Here is a 6,000-nt window from a genome sequence, read left to right on the forward strand (position 1 = left end):
TGAATACTACCCGCATGTTATCTCACATTCCCCAACGTACTATACATTCATTAGTATCTCAACATTATAGTTACAACTACGCATGCAAATCTACACAATTCCTCATACAATCAACAAAATAATCTACTTCATGTTATCAAGTGCCACATTATAAACAGCTAACATGCCTTTCATTCAATTCCACATATAAAACACACCCCTTCAACTTTTAACCACACACCCAATCCTCCATTTCCAACATCCAATGATTCTCAACATATATTATTACGTACACACACAAACCAAAAGATAACACACACGACTCCGACACATACCTCCCATGTGACCGGTTCAAAATTGTCGGGCGAGTTCGCGACTTTAGGACGTTTCCCAAGCCTTTGAATTAGCTCCTACAACTTAAACCCCAGGTTCATTTTATTTGACTCCCTATGTTCATTAGATTCATTAGTTACAGGTTTCAGGATCGTCGCTGGATACCATTTTGTAACACCCCATACTCCAAGTGCCTTACCAGGACCACTCAGGTATAAAGCTGTTACCATCTCGGTTCTCCGAGGCAATGATAATCATAAGACAATAACAAAATAACCTTTAAATAGTATAAGTTTAGTGAAAGAATACAATTCAAAACCAAATGCTCAAAATACGGGTACATGTTCTCCAAAACAACTGTCTAATCAACTAAATAAAAATGTCTGACCAACTACTAAAGCTACAGCGGAAGACTCTATCATCTGAAGGTGACACATCCCAGCTAGCCCATATGTCTCGACTCATACCTGCTCAACAACTGCTCACCATCCCCGAATGGATTACCACAGTTTTTAAAACAATAAAACGGGGTGAATACTATTCACACACTCATACATATACAACTACTATAAGACAAAAACCAACATATCTCAACCGTCACATAACCCAAACTCCACAATCAACTCCTCATCACCGACTACAAACTAAAGTGTGTAGTCCTGCCAGAGTACCCATCGCAACAGGTTACTCGACTCCGCCAGTGGGGGACCGGAGCCGTTCCCACCTAAGCCTCGCTCATACCATAGAGCGAATAACCCAAATCCATTAAAGTGCACATCCCTTCTGTGGCGGGTTCCACAGAAGGCGAATAATGGGCGTGAAGCCACTCCCGCAAGTGACCCCACTCAGCCAGGGACGCACCTCGAATACCACAGAATGATACAATCAATCATAATTACCAGCAGTAAATAATTCCAACAACCGTCACAATACTCGTATGATAACACTCAACAAACATAGATCACAACCAACACATATGTGAATAATACTGAGTAGGGAAACCCTACTTGGAATGCAAAACAATCAGACGATCTCAACAGCTGTTATCAAAAAGCCTCCTCTACGAATTTTCCTTCTAACATATGATCACATAATTACTAACAATCATGAAAACCAACAAAACCCCCCAAATCCCCAAATTAGGGTTTAAACAAACGTAATAATATACTATAAAATTGGTATGTAGACCTTACCCTCGACGCAAGGATCCCAAGGATGTAAAGAACGATAGATTCCGATCTCCCAAGCTCCGGGATTTGTCAATAGTGCGAAAGATGCAAAGTACGTAGGTTGAAATCTCTTTTGAAGTAATTAGGTTTGATAAAAGTGTATTATGAATGTGACGGAAAGGTTTATATATTAATTCGCATTATTAACAAAACCCAACAAAACATTACCCGTAAACCGAGCCACTCGATCGATTGCCCAACATACTCGATCGAGTGCCCCCTACTCGATCGAGTACCAAGGCTACTCGATCGAGTACCCTATAGACAGAAACTGTTTTAAAATCCAAAACACCCTTACTCGACAGAGTAAGGCCCACTCGATAGAGTACTTAGAGACTCATAAAACCGTAGTATTACATCCAAGCTTCTTCTTAATCAATCTATAACCACCTCTGGAGCCATGAAAGACGCTCTCTTTCTTTGAAATGTTCTCTAGGTGCTGCTTACTCATAGTCTTCATAAAATGAATTGTGTCGAGTAACCTAAGCATGTTACATTACTTATTAAGTGATTACTAATAAAGTGATCCCAATGAGTCGCAAATAAATTACCTTAAACTTGTCGGACTGCCTATAAGCAATAAAGTTATACCATTCTTGCTGGCTGACATACCGATACTTCTTCGGTGGTGGTTTCTTGTTTATCTCCCTGGTCTTCTTGTTGAACAAGTGGTTCCGAGAAACCTTTAACTTCCATGCTCTGAAGGATTCCCCTATCTTTTTTTTAGGTAACCATTATGTTCTTGGGGGACAGTGTAAGCAGCCTGAATATATGGTGAGCATATTTGGTTAGTTTCGGCTAATAGCACATATCGAATACTAAGATCATTTCATCTCACTGCATTTATTATTATATACACATATATTTATTCTCCCACATAGCTTTTCCTCCTGGTCTTTACTCAACTGATCGATACGCGGTAAACCGAGAGGCACATACTCTCTTACACAACAACCAATCCAACTCGCGAATTGTGAAGCAAAGATACCATCTGGCATCCCCGTTTATTTTATCCCATTGAAGTTTATTAGGTATCCCTCTCTCTATTGCTTCTAAGAAAACCCTATAGCTCCTTCGTCCAGTATCCGATTCCAAATTATTCTCATCACCTGAATCTTCTTCGTTTGACCTTTTCCCATCATTTCTTTTCCGCTTTCCACCCATATCTAAACCAGAAATTAACAAACTACTAACTTTAAGCATTAAGTCGAGATAGCAAGAGCACCGTCTCAAATAAATGATCACACAGTACACCTAAAAATATAGGTTTGTTTAACACACAATATACTTAAAATAATAGGTGTTGTTTAACACACAGTAAACCTAAATTAATTAGGGGATAATATCACAACTAAAAAAGAAAATAAAGATATTAAGTTAGTGAGACGAAGTAGTAGGGTTTATTATTACTTCTTCAAAGAGGAGAAGCCGGCTCCGGTATGGCGATGACAGAGAGGGTTTTAAGTGAGCGAGGAGAAGGTTTGCATGTGTGTTGGTTGAAGAATTATTTAATTGAAACTAATAAACACGGGTTAAGCGAAACCGTATTCTGTTTTTTGCAATATGACCATGGCTGACTATAAACCCATAATTGTTTTCATTATATTACATCGGTTGGTGCCTAACCGTTGTCATTTATCTTTCATTATGTCAAGTTTTTCCCGCAAAAAAAAAATTACATCTTCCATATTTGGTAATCCGTATTAAGTTAGTACAAACTTCTTTCCTCAACTAGGCAACTGGGATAGCAAGTGGGGGAAAATGGAAATTCAAGACTAAATTATACACAACCCAATGTAATTAATGCATATATTAAAAACTTCTCTCCTCAATTAGATTCCTAAACACAAGACAATGAGCAATTAATAAACATACATTAATCAAATAACGCAAAATACACTACGTCATGGACAATATCTATTCCCATTTATGATGGTGTAGGACTCTATTTCAACTCTGGTCTTTTCCTCCAAATCCGACATCACTTTCGATGACCTAAACCACCATTGACGTTAAGCTTTTGTTGCTTCACTCACGGTAGATACATACCAATCGCATCTGGGTAATATATACCCCACCATCAAATCCTCAGAAGAACCAACTTCGAAAGCCGATGAATTCTCATCTGTACCTTATAGAATTATATGTTTAGGGGGAAACTAAATGAAATGGAAATGACTGTAATACTACGGTTTTCATAGGCTGGTACTCGACCGAGTATGGCCCACTCGGTCGAGTAAAGTGTGTCAGGTATTCTGTTTGGCTACTGCCTAGGAACACTCGGCCGAGTACGCTGAATACTTGACCGAGTGGAGGGTACTCGGCCGAGTATACACTATACTCGAACGAGTATCCGGTTCGTCGGGTGTTGTTTCCGCGGTTTGATTTGGAGATGGTTAGGGTAATATATAGTTCACTAAACAGTTTCTAATTACGTTTAACAAAACTTAAAACATCCTACGATGCTCTAATCATCTCTGAATCTCTCCTTTGTGTGTGGGTGATCATAGCAATTGCATGTTGGAGTATGTGTCCTCGACAATAATGCGATCACATGTTTAAATCTCATATTAAGAATACATAAGGGAATGAAACATTTTATTGTCAACTGATCCACATTAATCGGTAATGATTGACTGACTAGAGTTTGATATTACTGTCGTGTGACGGTGGTGATCAGTTGATCCCTTGAGGTCATACCTCTAGGGAAACATTCTTAATTGATTAATTGATTAAGTGTATTATGATACAAGTTAATTAATTCCTTAAAATTGAACAAATGATTTTGTGAGTGATAATTCGTATCTTATAGTAATTTGATTAAATAAGATTCATGTTAAGTAATTAAATTGTTTTATTACTTAAGGTTTATTTATTGTTTATTTTTGTATGTGATTTATTTTGTTTATATAATGATTTTTAATTTCTTAAAAATGCATTATTTAAAAGACATGTCTAGTAACATGTCCAATTTGTCACACAATACAATTTAACAAATTGACAAAGTTAAAATGGATCCATTTTACATATGTAAACCGTGTAAATGGAAGATGATGGATTATTTGTGCCTTAATTAGTTTAATTAGTGGGTAACATGATAATTACCTACTAATAGGGTTGCATACCTATTGTTCTTCTGAAGAGCAACATCAAAAGCTATTGGGCACTCTTCCCCCTCCATCCACCCGCCCACTCTAGAGAAAAAGAGGAAGTTTTTCTCTTCTTATTTTTACACTAATTCATTCTAATTATTTCATTGACTTGAATATATCTTATCTCGCTAGGTTTTATTTTTGAACAAATTTAAAAACTCACATAAATCTCTAATATTATTCTCTTAATACTAGAAGTAGTATATATATAATATTAGTAATTTTAAGGGGACAAATATTAATTCTAGTAATCAAATTAAGATTTGTATTAAGAAGGATTTCCTTGGTACAATCCTTGAGGAGAGATTCCATAATTGAATCTTGTTCATCCATTTGGGAAGCTCAAGAACTAAGTAAGGAAGGAGACCTTAGTAGTGCCCTAATAGTCGAAAATACATTTGTAAGGAACCGTTTTTCTTCACTCTTGTATTTTGTTTTGCATGCATAAGATCTAGAATTAATTATATGACTAAATTAATTTATCACATATTTAATATGTAAACTATGAGATTGATGAATCCCAACAAGTGGTATCAGAGCAACACAGTTGTTGCATGCAAAATCGGGTTAGTTTTTCCGAGTTAATTTGTTAACAAATAAGATTTGTTATTTAGGATTTATGAAGATAAATCATGAAATAATTTTGCATGTTTAAAGTTTCTGGTCCTAAATGGATTTTTGGATATGTTTTCACATATATTATCTACTGATGTCATGTTAATTCTCGTGAATAACTAAGTTATTTTGCATGAAATATGAATTTTATAAGCTTAAATTGAATTTAAAAGGTTTATTAGGTTAATATGAGTTAAATTTCGAATCTGGTCATGGAATTTTTATATGTTGTCACATGCATTTTTACTCAGTGTGTGTAAAAATCTTAGACGTATTGAACTTCTTATGCATGATTTATGAATTTTTGAGTAAAACTTTAATAAATAGTGACTTAAATTAGCCTATAATGCTAAAACATATTTCATGACTATAGAAAAACGTCATATGTTGCATTTTATCCCTCTTTTCAGATCTAAAAGTGAAAAGTTGATTAAAATTATATTTCTCATATTTTAATGGTCATGGTTGTTAAAACCGATAAACCGCAACGATGTCTTTCTCGAAAAAAGTTCGAAATTTTTAACCTAAGTTTTGAACACTATGAGTGTCATGGTATTTTTCCAGAATGTTCATGAGTTTGAATTTCAAATTTTGAAATTATTTGGAATTTTTATAATTTAATTTGGAGTTTATAATATAATATTGTATTTTTGGGTCCATAATGAACAATATTAGGGAATCAAGTTGAATTA

The sequence above is a fragment of the Silene latifolia genome, chromosome 9 (assembly GCF_048544455.1).
Source record: "Silene latifolia isolate original U9 population chromosome 9, ASM4854445v1, whole genome shotgun sequence".
Classification (NCBI taxonomy): Eukaryota; Viridiplantae; Streptophyta; class Magnoliopsida; order Caryophyllales; family Caryophyllaceae; genus Silene; species Silene latifolia.